The sequence below is a fragment of the Ranitomeya variabilis genome, chromosome 5, assembly GCF_051348905.1.
Source record: "Ranitomeya variabilis isolate aRanVar5 chromosome 5, aRanVar5.hap1, whole genome shotgun sequence".
In the NCBI taxonomy this organism is placed as follows: Eukaryota; Metazoa; Chordata; class Amphibia; order Anura; family Dendrobatidae; genus Ranitomeya; species Ranitomeya variabilis.
The window spans coordinates 599,457,818-599,481,107 of record NC_135236.1 but is presented as its reverse complement, the minus strand read 5'-3'; positions in this window follow the sequence as shown (position 1 = coordinate 599,481,107).

The window sequence follows — 23,290 nt, the reverse complement described above, 5'->3', positions numbered from 1 at the left end:
GGATAGGATTTACCAACGGCTCAAGAACAAAACCACAGCGCTTGGCAAATGACAGATCCATAAGACTCAGGGCAGCACCTGAATCCACAAACGCCATAACAGGGTAGGAGGACAATGAGCAAATTAAAGTCACAGACAAAATAAATTTAGGTTGCAAATTACCAATGGCGACAGGCTAACAACCCTTGTTAGGCGTTTAGAGCATGCTGATATAACATGTGTAGAATCACCACAGTAAAAACACAACCCATTCTGACGTCTATGATTTTTCCGTTCATTTCTAGTCTGAATTCTACCACATTGCATTAAATCAGGTGTTTGTTCAGACAACACCACCAGAGGATTAGCGGCTTTGTGCTCCCGCAAACGCCGGTCAATTTGAATAGCATGCGCCATGGAATCATTCAGACTTGTAGGAATGGAGAAACCCACCATCACATTCTTAATGGCTTCTGAAAGGCCATTTCTGAAATTAGCGGCCAGAGCACACTCATTCCACTGAGTAAGCACGGACCATTTCCGAAATTTTTGGCAATACACTTCAGCTTCATCCTGGCCCTGAGAAATAGCCAGCAAGGCTTTTTCTGCCTGAATTTCAAGATTGGGTTCCTCGTAAAGCAATCCGAGCGCCAGAAAAAACGCATCAATATTTGCCAATGCCGGATCTCCTGGCGCTAGCGAGAAAGCCCAATCCTGAGGGTCGCCCCGCAAAAATGAGATAACAATTTTAACTTGCTGAGCTGAGTCTCCAGATGAACGGGATCTCAGAGACAGAAACAATTTACAATTATTCCTGAAATTCCTAAACTTAAATCGGTCTCCAGAGAACAGTTCAGGAATAGGTATTTTAGGTTCAGACATAGGACTACTAGTAACAAAATCTTGTATGCCCTGCACACGAGCAGCAAGCTGATCTACACTTGTAATCAAGGTCTGGACATTCATGTCTGCAGCAAGCACAAGCCACTCAGAGGTAAAGGTGAGGAAGAAAGAAAAAAAAAACTCAGAATTTCCTTTCTTATTATCCCACTTCTGCAATGCATTAAACATTCAACTTAGGCCTGGCATACTGTTATGACCCCAATGGCAGAGGGTCTCAGAAGTAATTACCAAGTCTGCAAACACAAAAAACCAGCTCATAGGACAGTGGTAACTGGGCTGACCGTATAACTAATCCTAGCACCACAAATAGCAGCAGCCGGGGAACGTGCCTACGTTGGTTCTAGATGTCTCGCGCCAGCCGGAGAACTAACTAACCCTAGAAGGGAAAAGATAGACCTTTCTTGCCTCCAGAGAAAAGACCCCAAAAGTTGGATACAAGCCCCCAACAAATAATAACGGTGAGGTAAGAAGAAAAGACAAATGTAAGAATGAACTAGATATTTAGCAAAGAGAGGCCCACTGACTAATAGCAGAATATAGTAAGATGACTTATACGGTCAGCAAAAACCCTATCAAAATTTCCACGCTGGATATACAAGAACCCCCGAACCATCTAACGGCCCGGGGGGAGGATACCAGCCCCCTAGAGCTTCCAGCAAAATCAGGAATCACATTTAGTACAAGCTGGACAAATAAATAAGAGCAATGCAAATAACCAAAAAACAAGGAAGCAGGACTTAGCTTAATTTTGCAAGATCCAAGACCAGCAGACAGGAGCAAACAGAAAGGAACTGATTACAACGATGCCAGGCACCAGACTGAGAATTCAGGAAGTTTATATAGCAACACCCCTGGACTAACGACCCAGGTGGGTGCCAAACTAGGGAAAGACAATCCCAGAGTCATATCACTAGTGACCACAAGAGGGAGCCAAAAAAGTCTAATTCACAACAGTACCCCCCCTTTAAGGAGGGGTCACCGAACCCTCACCAAGACCACCACGGCGATCAGGATGAGCAGCGTGAAAGGCACGAACTAAATCGGCCGCATGCACATCAGAGGCAACCACCCAGGAATTATCCTCCTGACCATAGCCCTTCCACTTGACCAGATACTGAAGCCTCCGCCTGGAGAGACGAGAATCCAAGATCTTCTCCACCACGTACTCCAACTCGCCCTCAACCAACACCGGAGCAGGAGGCTCAACAGAAGGAACCACAGGTACAACGTACCGCCGCAACAAAGACCTATGGAACACGTTGTGAATGGCAAACGACACAGGAAGATCCAAGCGAAAGGACACGGGATTAAGGATTTCCAATATCTTGTAAGGACCGATGAAGCGAGGCTTAAATTTAGGAGAGGAGACCTTCATAGGAACAAATCGAGAAGACAGCCATACCAAATCCCCAACACGAAGTCGGGGACCCACACCGCGGCGGCGGTTGGCAAAACGCTGAGCCTTCTCCTGTGACAACTTTAAGTTGTCCACCACATGATTCCAAATCTGCTGCAACCTATCCACCACAGAATCTACCCCAGGACAGTCAGAAGGCTCCACATGTCCCGAGGAAAAACGAGGATGGAAACCAGAGTTGCAGAAAAATGGCGAAACCAAAGTAGCGGAACTAGCCCGATTATTAAGGGCAAACTCAGCCAACGGCAAGAAGGTCACCCAATCATCCTGATCTGCAGAAACAAAACACCTCAAATAAGCCTCCAGAGTCTGATTAGTTCGCTCCGTTTGTCCATTAGTCTGAGGATGAAAGGCAGACGAAAACGACAAATCAATGCCCATCTTAGCACATAAGGATCGCCAGAACCTGGAAACAAACTGGGATCCTCTGTCAGACACGATATTCTCAGGAATGCCGTGTAAACGAACCACATTCTGAAAGAACAAAGGAACCAGACCGGAAGAGGAAGGCAGCTTAGGCAAAGATACCAAATGGACCATCTTGGAAAAGCGATCACATACCACCCAGATGACAGACATGCCCTGAGACACCGGAAGATCTGAAATGAAATCCATGGAAATGTGTGTCCAAGGCCTCTTCGGGACAGGCAAGGGCAAGAGCAACCCGCTGGCACGAGAACAGCAAGGCTTAGCTCGAGCACAAGTCCCACAGGACTGCACAAATGACCGCACATCCCGTGACAAGGAAGGCCACCAAAAGGACCTAGCCACCAGATCTCTGGTGCCAAAAATTCCCGGATGCCCTGCCAACACCGAGGAATGAACCTCGGAAATGACTCTGCTGGTCCACTTATCAGGAACAAACAGTCTGTCAGGTGGACAAGAGTCAGGTCTACCAGCCTGAAATCTCTGCAACACACGTCGCAAATCCGGAGAAATGGCTGACAAGATTACTCCCTCTTTAAGAATACCAACAGGTTCTGCGACTCCAGGAGAGTCAGGCACAAAGCTCCTTGAAAGAGCATCAGCCTTCACATTCTTTGAACCTGGTAAATACGAGACCACAAAGTCAAAACGGGAGAAAAACAATGACCAACGGGCCTGTCTAGGATTCAGGCGTTTAGCAGACTCGAGATACATCAGATTTTTGTGATCAGTCAAGACCACCACACGATGCTTAGCACCCTCGAGCCAATGACGCCACTCCTCAAATGCCCACTTCATGGCCAACAACTCCCGATTGCCAACATCATAATTCCGCTCAGCGGGCGAAAACTTCCTAGAGAAAAAAGCACATGGTCTCATTACAGAGCAACCAGGGCCTCTCTGCGACAAAACGGCCCCTGCCCCAATCTCAGAAGCATCCACTTCAACCTGAAAGGGAAGTGAGACATCAGGCTGGCACAAAACAGGCGCCGAAGTAAACCGGCGCTTCAACTCTTGGAAAGCTTCCACGGCTGCAGGAGCCCAGTTAGCAACATCAGAACCTTTCTTGGTCATATCCGTCAAAGGTTTAACAACGCTAGAAAAATTAGCGATAAAACGACGGTAGAAGTTAGCAAAACCCAAGAACTTCTGAAGACTCTTAACTGACGTGGGTTGAGTCCAATCATGAATAGCTCGGACCTTGACTGGGTCCATCTCCACCGCAGAAGGGGAAAAAATAAAACCCAAAAAGGGAACCTTCTGTACTCCAAAGAGACACTTTGAGCCCTTAACAAACAAAGCATTCTCACGCAAAACCTGAAACACCATCCTGACCTGCTCTACATGCGAGTCCCAATCATCAGAAAAAAACAGAATATCATCCAGATAAACAATCATAAATTTATCCAGATACTTCCGGAAAATATCATGCATAAAGGACTGAAACACTGAAGGAGCATTAGAGAGCCCAAAAGGCATCACCAAGTACTCAAAATGACCTTCGGGCGTATTAAATGCAGTTTTCCATTCATCTCCTTGCTTAATGCGCACAAGGTTGTACGCACCACGAAGATCTATCTTGGTGAACCACTTGGCACCTTTAATCCGGGCAAACAAGTCCGACAACAGAGGCAAAGGATACTGAAATTTAACAGTGATTTTATTCAGAAGCCGATAGTCAATACAAGGTCTCAAAGATCCGTCCTTCTTGGCCACAAAAAAGAATCCCGCACCAAGAGGGGAAGAGGATGGATGGATATGCCCCTTCTCCAGAGATTCCTTGATATACGAACGCATTGTGGTATGCTCAGGTACAGACAGATTAAATAATCTTCCCTTAGGAAATTTACTACCTGGAATCAAATCTATAGCGCAGTCACAGTCCCTATGAGGAGGGAGAGCACTGGACCTGGACTCGCTGAATACATCCTGATAATCAGACAAATACTCAGGAACTTCCGAAGGAGTAGAGGAAGCAATAGACACCGGGGGGGAATCACCATGAATTCCCTGACAGCCCCAACTTGACACAGACATTGCCTTCCAATCCAAGACTGGATTATGGGTCTGTAACCATGGCAGACCCAAAACGACCAAATCATGCATTTTATGCAGCACAAGAAAACGAATCACCTCCCGATGTTCAGGAGTCATGCACATGGTTACCTGTGTCCAAAACTGCGGTTTATTTTCCGCCAATGGCGTAGCATCAATACCTCTAAGAGGGATAGGATTTACCAACGGCTCAAGAACAAAACCACAGCGCTTGGCAAATGACAGATCCATAAGACTCAGGGCAGCACCTGAATCCACAAACGCCATAACAGGGTAGGAGGACAATGAGCAAATTAAAGTCACAGACAAAATAAATTTAGGTTGCAAATTACCAATGGCGACAGGCTAACAACCCTTGTTAGGCGTTTAGAGCATGCTGATATAACATGTGTAGAATCACCACAGTAAAAACACAACCCATTCTGACGTCTATGATTTTTCCGTTCATTTCTAGTCTGAATTCTACCACATTGCATTAAATCAGGTGTTTGTTCAGACAACACCACCAGAGGATTAGCGGCTTTGTGCTCCCGCAAACGCCGGTCAATTTGAATAGCATGCGCCATGGAATCATTCAGACTTGTAGGAATGGAGAAACCCACCATCACATTCTTAATGGCTTCTGAAAGGCCATTTCTGAAATTAGCGGCCAGAGCACACTCATTCCACTGAGTAAGCACGGACCATTTCCGAAATTTTTGGCAATACACTTCAGCTTCATCCTGGCCCTGAGAAATAGCCAGCAAGGCTTTTTCTGCCTGAATTTCAAGATTGGGTTCCTCGTAAAGCAATCCGAGCGCCAGAAAAAACGCATCAATATTTGCCAATGCCGGATCTCCTGGCGCTAGCGAGAAAGCCCAATCCTGAGGGTCGCCCCGCAAAAAAGAGATAACAATTTTAACTTGCTGAGCTGAGTCTCCAGATGAACGGGATCTCAGAGACAGAAACAATTTACAATTATTCCTGAAATTCCTAAACTTAAATCGGTCTCCAGAGAACAGTTCAGGAATAGGTATTTTAGGTTCAGACATAGGACTACTAGTAACAAAATCTTGTATGCCCTGCACACGAGCAGCAAGCTGATCTACACTTGTAATCAAGGTCTGGACATTCATGTCTGCAGCAAGCACAAGCCACTCAGAGGTAAAGGTGAGGAAGAAAGAAAAAAAAAAACTCAGAATTTCCTTTCTTATTATCCCACTTCTGCAATGCATTAAACATTCAACTTAGGCCTGGCATACTGTTATGACCCCAATGGCAGAGGGTCTCAGAAGTAATTACCAAGTCTGCAAACACAAAAAACCAGCTCATAGGACAGTGGTAACTGGGCTGACCGTATAACTAATCCTAGCACCACAAATAGCAGCAGCCGGGGAACGTGCCTACGTTGGTTCTAGATGTCTCGCGCCAGCCGGAGAACTAACTAACCCTAGAAGGGAAAAGATAGACCTTTCTTGCCTCCAGAGAAAAGACCCCAAAAGTTGGATACAAGCCCCCAACAAATAATAACGGTGAGGTAAGAAGAAAAGACAAATGTAAGAATGAACTAGATATTTAGCAAAGAGAGGCCCACTGACTAATAGCAGAATATAGTAAGATGACTTATACGGTCAGCAAAAACCCTATCAAAATTTCCACGCTGGATATACAAGAACCCCCGAACCGTCTAACGGCCCGGGGGGAGGATACCAGCCCCCTAGAGCTTCCAGCAAAATCAGGAATCACATTTAGTACAAGCTGGACAAATTAATAAGAGCAATGCAAATAACCAAAAAACAAGGAAGCAGGACTTAGCTTAATTTTGCAAGATCCAAGACCAGCAGACAGGAGCAAACAGAAAGGAACTGATTACAACGATGCCAGGCACCAGACTGAGAATTCAGGAAGTTTATATAGCAACACCCCTGGACTAACGACCCAGGTGGGTGCCAAACTAGGGAAAGACAATCCCAGAGTCATATCACTAGTGACCACAAGAGGGAGCCAAAAAAGTCTAATTCACAACAGTACCCCCCCTTTAAGGAGGGGTCACCGAACCCTCACCAAGACCACCACGGCGATCAGGATGAGCAGCGTGAAAGGCACGAACTAAATCGGCCGCATGCACATCAGAGGCAACCACCCAGGAATTATCCTCCTGACCATAGCCCTTCCACTTGACCAGATACTGAAGCCTCCGCCTGGAGAGACGAGAATCCAAGATATTCTCCACCACGTACTCCAACTCGCCCTCAACCAACACCGGAGCAGGAGGCTCAACAGAAGGAACCACAGGTACAACGTACCGCCGCAACAAAGACCTATGGAACACGTTGTGAATGGCAAACGACACAGGAAGATCCAAGCGAAAGGACACGGGATTAAGGATTTCCAATATCTTGTAAGGACCGATGAAGCGAGGCTTAAATTTAGGAGAGGAGACCTTCATAGGAACAAATCGAGAAGACAGCCATACCAAATCCCCAACACGAAGTCGGGGACCCACACCGCGGCGGCGGTTGGCAAAACGCTGAGCCTTCTCCTGTGACAACTTTAAGTTGTCCACCACATGATTCCAAATCTGCTGCAACCTATCCACCACAGAATCTACCCCAGGACAGTCAGAAGGCTCCACATGTCCCGAGGAAAAACGAGGATGGAAACCAGAGTTGCAGAAAAATGGCGAAACCAAAGTAGCGGAACTAGCCCGATTATTAAGGGCAAACTCAGCCAACGGCAAGAAGGTCACCCAATCATCCTGATCTGCAGAAACAAAACACCTCAAATAAGCCTCCAGAGTCTGATTAGTTCGCTCCGTTTGTCCATTAGTCTGAGGATGAAAGGCAGACGAAAACGACAAATCAATGCCCATCTTAGCACATAAGGATCGCCAGAACCTGGAAACAAACTGGGATCCTCTGTCAGACACGATATTCTCAGGAATGCCGTGTAAACGAACCACATTCTGAAAGAACAAAGGAACCAGACCGGAAGAGGAAGGCAGCTTAGGCAAAGATACCAAATGGACCATCTTGGAAAAGCGATCACATACCACCCAGATGACAGACATGCCCTGAGACACCGGAAGATCTGAAATGAAATCCATGGAAATGTGTGTCCAAGGCCTCTTCGGGACAGGCAAGGGCAAGAGCAACCCGCTGGCACGAGAACAGCAAGGCTTAGCTCGAGCACAAGTCCCACAGGACTGCACAAATGACCGCACATCCCGTGACAAGGAAGGCCACCAAAAGGACCTAGCCACCAGATCTCTGGTGCCAAAAATTCCCGGATGCCCTGCCAACACCGAGGAATGAACCTCGGAAATGACTCTGCTGGTCCACTTATCAGGAACAAACAGTCTGTCAGGTGGACAAGAGTCAGGTCTACCAGCCTGAAATCTCTGCAACACACGTCGCAAATCCGGAGAAATGGCTGACAAGATTACTCCCTCTTTAAGAATACCAACAGGTTCTGCGACTCCAGGAGAGTCAGGCACAAAGCTCCTTGAAAGAGCATCAGCCTTCACATTCTTTGAACCTGGTAAATACGAGACCACAAAGTCAAAACGGGAGAAAAACAATGACCAACGGGCCTGTCTAGGATTCAGGCGTTTAGCAGACTCGAGATACATCAGATTTTTGTGATCAGTCAAGACCACCACACGATGCTTAGCACCCTCGAGCCAATGACGCCACTCCTCAAATGCCCACTTCATGGCCAACAACTCCCGATTGCCAACATCATAATTCCGCTCAGCGGGCGAAAACTTCCTAGAGAAAAAAGCACATGGTCTCATTACAGAGCAACCAGGGCCTCTCTGCGACAAAACGGCCCCTGCCCCAATCTCAGAAGCATCCACTTCAACCTGAAAGGGAAGTGAGACATCAGGCTGGCACAAAACAGGTGCCAAAGTAAACCGGCGCTTCAACTCTTGGAAAGCTTCCACGGCTGCAGGAGCCCAGTTAGCAACATCAGAACCTTTCTTGGTCATATCCGTCAAAGGTTTAACAACGCTAGAAAAATTAGCGATAAAACGACGGTAGAAGTTAGCAAAACCCAAGAACTTCTGAAGACTCTTAACTGACGTGGGTTGAGTCCAATCATGAATAGCTCGGACCTTGACTGGGTCCATCTCCACCGCAGAAGGGGAAAAAATAAAACCCAAAAAGGGAACCTTCTGTACTCCAAAGAGACACTTTGAGCCCTTAACAAACAAAGCATTCTCACGCAAAACCTGAAACACCATCCTGACCTGCTCTACATGCGAGTCCCAATCATCAGAAAAAAACAGAATATCATCCAGATAAACAATCATAAATTTATCCAGATACTTCCGGAAAATATCATGCATAAAGGACTGAAACACTGAAGGAGCATTAGAGAGCCCAAAAGGCATCACCAAGTACTCAAAATGACCTTCGGGCGTATTAAATGCAGTTTTCCATTCATCTCCTTGCTTAATGCGCACAAGGTTGTACGCACCACGAAGATCTATCTTGGTGAACCACTTGGCACCTTTAATCCGGGCAAACAAGTCCGACAACAGAGGCAAAGGATACTGAAATTTAACAGTGATTTTATTCAGAAGCCGATAGTCAATACAAGGTCTCAAAGATCCGTCCTTCTTGGCCACAAAAAAGAATCCCGCACCAAGAGGGGAAGAGGATGGATGGATATGCCCCTTCTCCAGAGATTCCTTGATATACGAACGCATTGTGGTATGCTCAGGTACAGACAGATTAAATAATCTTCCCTTAGGAAATTTACTACCTGGAATCAAATCTATAGCGCAGTCACAGTCCCTATGAGGAGGGAGAGCACTGGACCTGGACTCGCTGAATACATCCTGATAATCAGACAAATACTCAGGAACTTCCGAAGGAGTAGAGGAAGCAATAGACACCGGGGGGGAATCACCATGAATTCCCTGACAGCCCCAACTTGACACAGACATTGCCTTCCAATCCAAGACTGGATTATGGGTCTGTAACCATGGCAGACCCAAAACGACCAAATCATGCATTTTATGCAGCACAAGAAAACGAATCACCTCCCGATGTTCAGGAGTCATGCACATGGTTACCTGTGTCCAAAACTGCGGTTTATTTTCCGCCAATGGCGTAGCATCAATACCTCTAAGAGGGATAGGATTTACCAACGGCTCAAGAACAAAACCACAGCGCTTGGCAAATGACAGATCCATAAGACTCAGGGCAGCACCTGAATCCACAAACGCCATAACAGGGTAGGAGGACAATGAGCAAATTAAAGTCACAGACAAAATAAATTTAGGTTGCAAATTACCAATGGCGACAGGCTAACAACTCTTGTTAGGCGTTTAGAGCATGCTGATATAACATGTGTAGAATCACCACAGTAAAAACACAACCCATTCTGACGTCTATGATTTTTCCGTTCATTTCTAGTCTGAATTCTACCACATTGCATTAAATCAGGTGTTTGTTCAGACAACACCACCAGAGGATTAGCGGCTTTGTGCTCCCGCAAACGCCGGTCAATTTGAATAGCATGCGCCATGGAATCATTCAGACTTGTAGGAATGGAGAAACCCACCATCACATTCTTAATGGCTTCTGAAAGGCCATTTCTGAAATTAGCGGCCAGAGCACACTCATTCCACTGAGTAAGCACGGACCATTTCCGAAATTTTTGGCAATACACTTCAGCTTCATCCTGGCCCTGAGAAATAGCCAGCAAGGCTTTTTCTGCCTGAATTTCAAGATTGGGTTCCTCGTAAAGCAATCCGAGCGCCAGAAAAAACGCATCAATATTTGCCAATGCCGGATCTCCTGGTGCTAGCGAGAAAGCCCAATCCTGAGGGTCACCCCGCAAAAAAGAGATAACAATTTTAACTTGCTGAGCTGAGTCTCCAGATGAACGGGATCTCAGAGACAGAAACAATTTACAATTATTCCTGAAATTCCTAAACTTAAATCGGTCTCCAGAGAACAGTTCAGGAATAGGTATTTTAGGTTCAGACATAGGACTACTAGTAACAAAATCTTGTATGCCCTGCACACGAGCAGCAAGCTGATCTACACTTGTAATCAAGGTCTGGACATTCATGTCTGCAGCAAGCACAAGCCACTCAGAGGTAAAGGTGAGGAAGAAAGAAAAAAAAAAACTCAGAATTTCCTTTCTTATTATCCCACTTCTGCAATGCATTAAACATTCAACTTAGGCCTGGCATACTGTTATGACCCCAATGGCAGAGGGTCTCAGAAGTAATTACCAAGTCTGCAAACACAAAAAACCAGCTCATAGGACAGTGGTAACTGGGCTGACCGTATAACTAATCCTAGCACCACAAATAGCAGCAGCCGGGGAACGTGCCTACGTTGGTTCTAGATGTCTCGCGCCAGCCGGAGAACTAACTAACCCTAGAAGGGAAAAGATAGACCTTTCTTGCCTCCAGAGAAAAGACCCCAAAAGTTGGATACAAGCCCCCAACAAATAATAACGGTGAGGTAAGAAGAAAAGACAAACGTAAGAATGAACTAGATATTTAGCAAAGAGAGGCCCACTGACTAATAGCAGAATATAGTAAGATGACTTATACGGTCAGCAAAAACCCTATCAAAATTTCCACGCTGGATATACAAGAACCCCCGAACCGTCTAACGGCCCGGGGGGAGGATACCAGCCCCCTAGAGCTTCCAGCAAAATCAGGAATCACATTTAGTACAAGCTGGACAAATAAATAAGAGCAATGCAAATAACCAAAAAACAAGGAAGCAGGACTTAGCTTAATTTTGCAAGAACCACGACCAGCAGACAGGAGCAAACAGAAAGGAACTGATTACAACGATGCCAGGCACCAGACTGAGAATTCAGGAAGTTTATATAGCAACACCCCTGGACTAACGACCCAGGTGGGTGCCAAACTAGGGAAAGACAATCCCAGAGTCATATCACTAGTGACCACAAGAGGGAGCCAAAAAAGTCTAATTCACAACAGGCTCCGTGGGCTCACCTGCAGCAACCTCACATGTACCTACGCTCTCTCCAATAGGCGGCGTCTCTTGCACCCCCTGACGCAGACAGCGATCAATGCGGATAACAAGACTCATAGCGGATTCTAGAGAAGCAGGAGTCTCATACATCAGAAGGGCTTTTTTAACCCTTCCTGAAACCCCATGAACAAACTGACTCCGCAGCGCGGGATCATTCCACTGTGTATCTACCGCCCAGCGGCAAAATTCAGAACAGTAATCCTCCACCATACGCTCCCCCTGGCTGATAGCACAAATTTTAGGTTCTGCTAGACCCATTCTGTCAGGATCCTCATAAATGAGTCCAAGAGCAGAAAAAAAACTCCACAGAGTTATATGCAGCAGAATCAGATGGTAAAGAAAACGCCCATGCTTGAGGATCCCCGTTCAGTAATGACAATACCAGGCCCACACGCTGAGCCTCATTACCTGAGGAGATCGGGCGCATACGAAAATATAGTCTACAAGATTCACGAAAAGTAACAAATTTACTGCGTTCCCCAGCAAACCTTTCAGGTAAAGGAAACTTTGGCTCAGCAACTCTGCCTGCAGATTCAGCTTGCACATTAGATACTAATAGACCCTGTTGCTGAACTGCCCCCTTCAGCTCAGTGACCTGCAGGAACAGCGCCTCCAACTGGCGGGTTATGGAAGTCATGGGATCCATGGAATACAAAAAATATGGCCGATTATAATGTCACGGGGGTACTGGGTAGACTACAGCTGATTACCCGGGCCCCTGCAATATCCCTCAAACTAGGGAAACCCTGTCTGTCCCTCTCCCAGAGTTTACACTGAAGGTGTGCATGTCTGGGCCGCCAGGCCTGACCCTGAGTCCTGTTTCAGTACTAAGCTGAAACCTCCACCTGCCACCCAGTGATAAGACCTCTCACCAACCCCTACAGAAATCACAGACAGGGAAAATTAAATAACGCACCACGCCGCAGACACACAGGAAAACACTATAATGTGCACAGGGCAAAACAATACAAATATAGGAAGGAGAAGTATAATGAAGGATAATACACCACCAGATATGATATTTCCTCTCCTAGACCACCACTCCAGACCGAGATCACCAGGCACAAGACACAAGCTATAATCGGCGACGCCCAAAGCCCAGCAAAACTATTTAAAGGCAATGGGCGTGACTAATCCTCCAACCCGAGTACCAGCCAGATTAACCCCAGACAATCTGGATCAATCTAGCCGGTGCCACTGAGCATATAGTGGACGAATGAGGAATTACCGCTGTCTGTCGGACGCCCTAGTGTGAACAGCATCCGACATGACACAGGAAGAGCTCCTCGCCTTAGGTATCCACGCCCACGCAGTTAGCTGCTAGTGGTAGTAACTATGGATACCTAAGTTACTGTTCAGCTGTGGATGACTCATTGCGCACAGACACAAGGTTGAGCTGTGGATGCCTCATTGTTCACAGACACGTCCAAATTAGGTATATTGATTCAAAGTATCATGATAAATTATGATGAGGATGAGATAAAAGATGGAGGTTGGAGGAAAGAGGTAACAGGAGAATCCTCTCTTCAGCTCTGAGGCATTCTTCTACCAAGATGGCACTGGCCAGGAAGAAAGGATATGAGGAAAAACATAGGAGGAGTTATAGAGAGAGCGAAGCATGATGAGTGATTATATCAGCAATACATGAGAACATATAATAATAATGGCCCGTAGATGGCAGCAAAGAACAACAAATCCTGTATATCCATCACTTCAATGGAAGCAAAATATTGTGGATAAGTCCTTATAATACATGAAACCTCAGAAGAGGATAGCTGAACAACACACATAACAACTCAACTCTTGCAGATCAAAATCGGCAATGCAAGTCTATATTCCACAGACTGTCAGAATGGAGAAGGTAGATAAACTTTTTTTTATTCATGTATGAGAGAAATTGATGACAGTCAAATCAAATTCTGATGAAATTCTGATCAATGTCTCATTAAGGTCATGAATATGGATGCGACTCCACTCCCATAGGTCTGGAGCGCATATTCATGACCTTAATGAGCGGTACCACGTGACCGCTCGGCACAGGAAGAACTGCCGCGCCGGGACAATGGAGATGCAGGGACATACAGCAACGGAGCGAGGAGGGTGAGTATGATGGGGGAGCCGAGCTTACAAGGATGGGACTGGGGGAGCCGAACATACATGGATGGGACCGGGGGAGTCGCGCATACAAGGATGGGACTGGGGGAGTTGAGCCATGTATATAAGGATGGGACGGGGAGCCGAGCCATGCATACGAGGATGGGACGGGGGAGCCATGCATACAAGGATAGGACGGGGGAGCCGTGCATACAACAGGGGCAGCCACAGAGCAGGACAGGACAAGGGGAACCACGCATACCAGGATAGGGATGCATACCCAGCTTATACTCGAGTCAATAAGCTTACCCAGTTTTCCGTGGCAAAATTAGGTGCCTCGGCTTATACTCAAGTATATAGGGTAGTTTTTCTGTAGCACATATAGTTTCCATGGAGCAGCATCCTTATTTTAAGGCATAGGAAATATACTGGCAACATTAAGAAAACAGTAATCTACATATCAGAAAAAAATGCTTAACCTTACAAAACAGTTTTTATTGAACCAAAATAATTTCACATGCAAAATAGAAAACAAAATATGAGGAAAAATTAAAAGTGCTTGACATTAGACTGTCGTTGATACGATTTTTCAGGGTTGTCCCTGTATAACATCCAACAGTAATCTGCCATCATTGAGTAATTCAAAAAAACCCTGGTAGCAGTGTTCCATTACTTTAATGTCCTGGTGAAACCGCTCACCTTGTTCATCGCTTACATCCCCAACATCTTGAGAGAAGAAATCTAAATGTGAATGCAAAAAGTGCATTTTCAGAGACATGCAACATCCAAGACACTGGTATGCATTTAGCAGTTTCTCAATACCTTCAACATATTCTGGAGATTTTTGTTTTCCTAAGAAGTTTTCACAGATCCACTTGAAGCTTTTCCAAGATCTCAATTCTGTATAATTTAGAGTTCCTTCAAACCCATCATCTCTCATAAGCTCTCTGATCTGAGGACCAACAAATACCTCTTCCTTCAGTTTTGAAATGCTGGAGATTTTCTGTGAAATGTACTGGAACCATTGTGAATTTGTCTTTGCCATGGCATTGACATTGTTTTTGATCAATCCCAACTTTATATGTAGTGGAGGAAGAAAGATTTTTGTTGGAGCAACTAAAGGATTAAGCTTGAACATTGTCTCTACCTGGAGCATAGATGTTTCTCTGTCCCCAAACATGACAAACATAATGCTCTACTGTATTTCTAATGTTCCATAAACACTTGCATTCCCATTAGCAGACCAATCACTTTCAAATCTCCATAGATATTCCATTGATGATGCTTATATTGTATTATATAGTATAGCATCCAAAACAACTGACAGTGTTTCATAACCTTCGTTTAGATGACATGAGTGAGCAATAGGGATTGATGGTTTCATATTTCCATTGTGAAGCAACACTGCTTTCAAACTTCTCTGGGATGAGTCAATAAACAATCGCCAATATGCAACAAAATACTCTTGATTCAGTTCTTCAAAGAGGACATTCACATTGTTACAGTACACCATTGGTCCATCAACTGTGAAAAATTGTGTTAAAGTGTTACTTCCATTTCGGTAATAACACCCTTTGATGTCATCATGAAGAAGATTATTCTGTTTCAACCTAGATGCAAGAAGTTCAGCTTTATCTTTTGACAATAAAAGGTGCAACACCCCAGGTAACCGTTTTTTGCAGTCATGTTGCCTTACTTTCGGGGAGGGTGATGTCACTCTTGGAGGCAAGGGAGATTCTCTCTATCAGGTAAGACACTCACATTCAACACATCTGAATCTAGGCCAGGAGGGGGAGCTCAGGACCTGGATTCAGGGGAGCATCCTGACACATTATGTATCCTGGTCTAGAGGAGGAGCCAGTCAGTCTTGGAGAGTTGTAGAGGGGTGAGGAGAGTAGAAGGACGTCTGGAGCAGATGTAGGGGCCGAGCAGCCACGAGGGAGCTGCTGCCCCTGGAAAGAGGAAGAATCTGAAGGAGAGTTGAATAGTGGATGAGCTTAGAGGGAAGAAGCACAGAGGAGGAAGAGGCTCAAGAGGGAAACAGTGGAATGACACCCTAGGAGCCAGAGCACCGAGCCGGGACCCGAGGTCATGTTGTTCTCCAGGACACACGGCAGAACCAGAGGGCATAGGACTGTATGTCAATTGCCTGCATCAAGTCTGAGATGAAGCAGTGACCTTAGAGCCCGGGTCATGATAAAGATCCTATAAACAGGCTCGAACTGCCTATCGTACAGACATCTGTCTTAGGACAGGAGAGAGAGAGAGGACTTGCAATAAGCTTCAAGTGGCAAGGACCTAATCAACTAAATAGCGCAAGTAGGAAAGGCTTACGGACCTCACCTGGGAGAGGAATCTCCTATTGCCTCCAAGCTGGCCGGACCACAACTACCCTGCACTTGGTACCCTGGACTGAGGACTACTACTACCATCAGTAAACCAGGTAAAGACTGCAAACCTGTGTCCTCGTTCTTTGCTATACCATCCACCACACCGTCGGTGCTCTACACTTGGAAAGCCCTGGGGACCCCGCTTCACCTGTGGGAAGCGTCATCATCTTGCTGCATACCATCACCCCAGATGACCCCTTTAAGCAACGTCGGTCCCCACTGACCGAACACCACAGGTGGCGTCACAAACAGTAGACTTTATTCACAAATCCACTCAAAGACCTTTCCCTTTAATTGGGCGCCCAGGGCCACGGACCGGGTCGCAGCCACCGTGACATCCCCTTTAAAACCGGACCCGGTACCGAGTACCCCGCTGCCCTGGTAGGCGACTCAAAGGTCACTGATGAGATAATTTAATTCATGTTGAGAAAAGCGTTCTGGCTACTCGGCTGCTCCATCAGGTACATACTCATTTTGACTTGAGGTCTCCATGTGTTCGCGAGTAGCTTCAGCTCCATAGTATTCATATTCTACTTCATTTTCATCCAATCCAGACAACAGTGGTTCAGGAAGTGGTAAGGTACTATCATGTGGAACTGGCCTAATCGCAGATTCAAGTTCAGGGTAATTAATCTTGTTTTTATTCTGTGTAGAAAAGCCCTTCAGTTTGACAAAACGAAAGTAGCAGTCATCAGTATGATTTTTGGGTTCTCTCCAAATCATGGGAACAGCAAATGGCATAGCCACTTTCCTCATATTTAATCAGTCACGAAGACCATTTAAACAACTTGAGCATATCACACGAGGGGCCCAGCTTTTGTCTTGATCACCAAGTGGACACTTAAAGTACATCTGGTACATCTTTTTAATATCAACATGAGTAGTGTTGAGCATTCCGATACCGCAAGTATCGGGTATCGGCCGATATTTGCTGTATCGGAATTCCGATACCGAGATCCGATATTTTTGTGGTATCGGGTATCGGTATCGAAACAACATTAATGTGTAAAATAAAGAATTAAAATAAAAAATATTGCTATACTCACCTCTCCGACGCAGCCTGGACCTCACCGAGGGAACCGGCAGCGTTGTTTGCTTAAAATTCGCGCGTTTACTTCCTTACGTGACGTCCCGGCTTGTGATTGGTCGCGTTGCCCATGTGGCCGCGACGCGACCAATCACAGCAAGCCGTGACGTAATTTTAGGTCCTTCAGGATTTTAAAATTACGTTCTGGCTTGTGATTGGTCGCGTCGCGGTCACATGGGCGACGCGACCAATCACAAGCCGTGACGTCACGGGAGGCAGGACAAGCGCGCATTTTAAAATGCGCGCATATCCTGCCTCCCGTCACGTCCCGGCTTGTGATTGGTCGCGTCGCCCATGTGGCCGCGACGCGACCAATCACAGCAAGCCGTGACGTAATTTTAGGTCCTTCAGGATTTTAAAATTACGTTCTGGCTTGTGATTGGTCGCGTCGCGGTCACATAGGCGACGCGACCAATCACAAGCCGTGACGTCATGGGAGGCAGGACAAGCGCGCATTTAAAAATGCGCGCGTGTCCAGCCTCCTGTGACGTCACGGCTTGTGATTGGTCGCGTCGCCCATGTGACCGCGACGCGACCAATCACAAAGCCGGAACGTAATTTTAAAATCCTGAAGGACCTGAAATTACGTCACGGCTTGCTGTGATTGGTCGCGTCGCGGCCACATGGGCGGCACGCGACCAATCACAAGCCGGGACTTCATGTAAGGAAGTAAACGCGCGAATTTTAAGCAAACAACGCTGCCGGTTCCCTCGGTGAGGTCCAGGCTGCGTCGGAGAGGTGAGTATAGCAATATTTTTTATTTTAATCTTTATTTTACACATTAATATGGTTCCCAGGGCCTGAAGGAGAGTTTCCTCTCCTTCAGACCCTGGGAACCATCAGGGATACCATCCGATACATGAGTCCCATTGACTTGTATTGGCATCGGGTATCGGTATCGGATTGGATCCGATACTTTGCCGGTATCGGCCGATACTTTCCGATACCGATACTTTCAAGTATCGGACGGTATCGCTCAACACTAATCATGAGTGATTTAACGTACTTGGCCTTTTGGTGTAAAAGAACCACACACATAGCAGAATCAGGCCCGGATTAAGGGGGGGGGGACCCAAGGGGCCCGGGCCCTGGGTCACCCACCAAGCGGGGGCCTCCCACCAATATAGGGATAAATATCACAAAACATGTCTCTTTGCTGTGAGCCGTTTCTAATGATAATAAACATTTAACAAAAGAGAAACTATTGAAAGTGTAGGGACCTGGCTACGGTCCTACCTCTCAGTGGCTGGTGCAGAGCGGCAGAATCATGGCACCTGACCTGCGTCAGCATCCACTGACCTGGCTAGCCTAGCAAGACTTCTTTAGTACCCTCCCTGTACCTAATGCTTAGCTTATGGCATGCGGTAGCCTTCTCCGATCCCAACAAGCTTCTAGGCGCTACCTATTCAGCTATATGATCGCTCCCTCGGATTAGATCAGATGAGAGTTTGTTCAGCTACCTTCGAGGAAGGAGGCGGAGCCATGATGTCGGCGCGAGAAGAGGTTTCTCCACTGCGGAGCACGGCAGGGCTTCACTCTGGATCTTCAGTCATTCCAGATCCAGAGGTGAAGTGGTTCAGTCTTCAGTAGTGTTGAGCGATACCTTCCAATATTGGAAAGTATCGGTATCGGAAAGTATCGGCCGATACCGGCAAAATATCGGATCTCGCCGATACCAATACCCGATACCAATGCAAGTCAATGGGACGAAAATATCAGAATTAAAATAAACCCTTTCTTTCCTTGTAGGTTCATTCTACATGAAGGAAAACAACTAAGAATAATGTAGGATGTATTGGGGGAGGTGGCGGAGACATTAAAGGCATAGAGGTTTAGCCCAATCAAATAGATTAGCAGGAATTTTAATTTTTTTTTAAGACGTTCGGAGTTACAAAGATATTGACTATGTTAAGATTGTTTTTATTTTGTCAGATATTGATGTTTCACTACTTCCACGCCCTTCACCCTCTTTTTTACTTCTCCCACACTTTCTTCTTCATCATCATCAGCATCTTTGACATCACGTTCTTCTTCAACTTATTCATCTTCTTCTTCATCTTCTACCTATAATTTTTTTTTGTTACATTGTTCATATTCTTTTTATTTAACTATTATTCTTCTTCATATTCAACTTCTTCATCATATTCTTATTTGTGACAGGCATTCCCGTAGTTGTTATCTATAAAAGTTTGAAGATTACACCTTCCGTTCTGCCTGTCACAAAAGAGTTAGATTTTGTCCGCGTTCAGTTTGGCCTGCAGCATCAGGCTTTATCCAGGGGCACCACGAGGAGGAACGGACTCACCCCCATACACTGCTTAGTCTTCTTCTGCTTATAATTTAGATAATATCTTTTGCTCTGATATTTAGTGTTATGCTTAATGTTCTTCTGCTCTTTGTTCTGCAGCCTCTTGTTCTTCTGCTTCTCGGTCTCCCATGTCGTCGTCGTCTCCAGGGTCGTCGTCATCTCAGTGGTTATTGTCTCTGGTGTCGTCGTCATCTTAGGGGTGGTCTTCCGGGTCATCGTCTTTAGGGTCTTGAACTTGGAAATGTAGCAGAAGGTACAAGAAGGCTGAGAAAATGCCGAGAAACAGCTGATGGAACTGGAACTCGGATGGCTACCCGAAGGTCCAAGAGCCAATGGAACTACCGAGGACCAGCTGACGTTACTGGAACCTGGTTACTAAGCAGGAGGTACCCGTGCCTGAAAGCACTACAAAGGACCACCTGACGTTGGTGGAACTCGGATACCCAGAGGGAGGCACCTAAGCCAAAGGCTCTGCCCGGAACCAGCTGACAGTACTGGAACCAGGATGGGGAGCAGAAGGTACAAGAGCAAAAGACACTGCCGAGAACCAGCTGACGGTACTGGAACCCAGATGGGTAGCCGAAGGTCCAAGAGCCAATGGAACTACCGAGGACCAGCTGACGTTACTGGAACCCAGTTACTAAGCAGGAGGTACCCGTGCCTGAAAGCACTACCAAGGACCACCTGACGTTGGTGGGACTCGGATACCCAGAGGGAGGCACCTAAGCCAAAGGCTCTGCCCAGAACCAGCTGACGGTACTGGAACCAGGATGGGGAGCAGAAGGTACAAGAGCAAAAGACACTGCCGAGAACCAGCTGACGGTACTGGAACCAGGATGGGGACCTATTCAAGCTTGCCTTCTTAGAGCCCCAACTAGTGGGGTTGGAGCAAAGGGTCAGCAGGGGGAGCAGAGTGTAGGCCGAAGCCTGCACTGGAGGCATTTGAAGGTCTGTTGTGTCTGCGTGGCATTTGAAGGACATGATGCTGGCTACACAGCAGGGGAACAGCTGGCGTTGCTGAACCCCACTGACACATTGGCGGGTGTTTTTCTCTGTGCAGCTAGCACTTCCGGGCGCCAACTGGTGGTGTTAGAGCCCAGGCTCAGGTGTAACAAACTAGAAGAGCCACACCTTGGGCAGCAGTAATGCTGCACAAGTCAAAGGTTGCTCTTTTAAGTTTGCTCCTTGCACACACTGAAAGAAACACGTATAACATTTAGCCCCTTATACAGTCAAACTGTCTTGGAGGTGGGAGTTTCCTTCTTAATGAGACGCAGCACAGCTGTCAAAAATCCCACCTTGGTGCTGGGCGCAGCCTCCTGAGCGTCGTTATTTGCTGTACAGGAGTCTGCGCTGTCGTGTTATCCCTTGGCCTTGCGCTGTTAGCGCTGCCCGTCTTCTGACATCATTTAATGTCGGCCGGTGCGGTTCGCGATGCCCATGAATCCCAGCCCCGCAGTGTCTTCTCATTTATTCACACTGCGGGGCTGGGATTCATGGCCTTGCGCAGTAGATATGTTCGCCTCTCGGTCGGGTCCTTACACCTGCTTCAGACTGTGCGGCGTCAGCTGATCCCTTATCGCATGCCACGGCCATGAAGCCGCACAGTCTGAAGAAGGCGGAAGGAGATGAGGGACAGGTGAAGATATGCACCGCTCATGCCCATAAATCACACCCTCGCAGTCTAAATAAATAATACACCGAGGGGCGTTGTGTCGGGCAAGGCGGCCGCAGAGGCGCAGCCAGCCAAACAATGATGTCAGAAGAAGGGCTGCGCCACCAAGGGGGTAGCCGCGTGTCATTACAAAGGAAAGTCACACCTCAGGGACGTTTTAATGGTCTCGGGGGACACATTTTATACGTGCTGAGTTCGACGTGTGCAAGGAGAATAACTTAGTGAGCCACCTTGTACAAATGCAGCATTACTGCTGTACAAGGTGGCTGTTATACATACAAACGCCAGGGGGGGGGACAGGTTCCCTTCAATTTCAGTTCTTGTGTCTGCGTGGCGTTTGCAGGACACGTTGCCGGCTACACAGCAGGGGAACAGCTGGCGTTGCTGAACCCCACTGACACATTGGCTGGTGTTTTTCTCTGTGCAGCTAGCACTTCCGGGCGCCAACTGGCGGTGTTAGAGCTCAGGGTCAGCAGGAGGAGCAGAGGGAGCAGAGTGTAGGCCGAAGCCTGCACTGGAGGCAGTTTTAGGTCTGTTGTGTCTGCGTGGCGTTTGCAGGACACGTTGCCGGCTACACAGCAGGGGCACAGCTGGCGTTGCTGAACCCCACTGACACATTGGCGAGTGTTTTTCTCTGTGCAGCCAGCACTTCCGGGCACCAACTGGTGGTGTTAGAGCCCAGGGTCAGCAGGAGGAGCAGAGGGAGCAGAGTGTAGGCCGAAGCCTAATTGAACCAATTTTAAAGGTAACCTTTAACCCCCCTCAGGTGTTACAAACTAGAATAGCCACACCTTGTGCAGCTGTAATGCTGCACAAGTGAAAGGTTGCTCTTTAAGTTTTGAATCTTGCAGATGCTGAACGAAACACGTATAAAATTTAGCCCCTTATACAGTCAAACTGTCTTGGAGGCGTGACTTTCCTTCTTAATGAGACGCAGCACAGCTGTCAAAAATCCCACCTTGGTGCTGGGCGCAGCCTCCTGAGCGTCTTTATTAGCTGTACAGGAGTCTGCGCTGTTGTGTTATCCCTTGGCCATGTGCTGTTAGCGCTGCCTGTCTTCTGACATCATTTCATGTCGGCCGGTGCGGTTCGCGTTGCCCATGAATCCCAGCCCCGCAGTGTCTTTTCCTTAATTCACACTGCGGGGCTGGGATTCATGGCCTTGCGCAGTCAATATGTTCGCCTCTCACTCGTGTCCTTACACCTGCTACAGACTGTGCGGCGTCAGCTGATCCCTTATCGCATGCCACGAAGCCGTACAGTCTGAAGAAGGCGGAAGGAGATGAGTGACAGGCGAAGATATGCACTGCTCATGCCCATCAATCACACCCTCACAGTCAAAATAAATAAGACACCGAGGGGCGTTGTGTCGGGCAGGGCGGCCGCAGAGGCGCAGCCAGCCAACCAATGATGTCAGAAGACGGGCAGCGCTACCAAGGGGGTTGCAGCGTGTCATTACAAAGGAAAGTCACACCTCAGGGACGGTTTAATGGTCTCGGGGGACACATTTTATACGTGTTGAGTTCGACGTGTGCAAGGAGAATAACTTAGTGAGCCACCTTGTACAAATGCAGCATTACTGCTGTACAAGGTGGCTGTTATACATACAAACGCCTGGGGTGGGGACAGGTTCCCTTCAATTTCAGTTCTTGTGTCTGCGTGGCGTTTGCAGGACACGTTGCCGGCTACACAGCAGGGGAACAGCTGGCGTTGCTGAACCCCACTGACACATTGGCTGGTGTTTTTCTCTGTGCAGCTAGCACTTCCGGGCGCTAACTGGCGGTGTTAGAGCCCAGGGTCAGCAGGAGGAGCAGAGGGAGCAGAGTGTAGGCCGAAGCCTGCACTGGAGGCAGTTTTAGGTCTGTTGTGTCTGCGTGGCGTTTGCAGGACACGTTGCCGGCTACACAGCAGGGGCACAGCTGGCGTTGCTGAACCCCACTGAC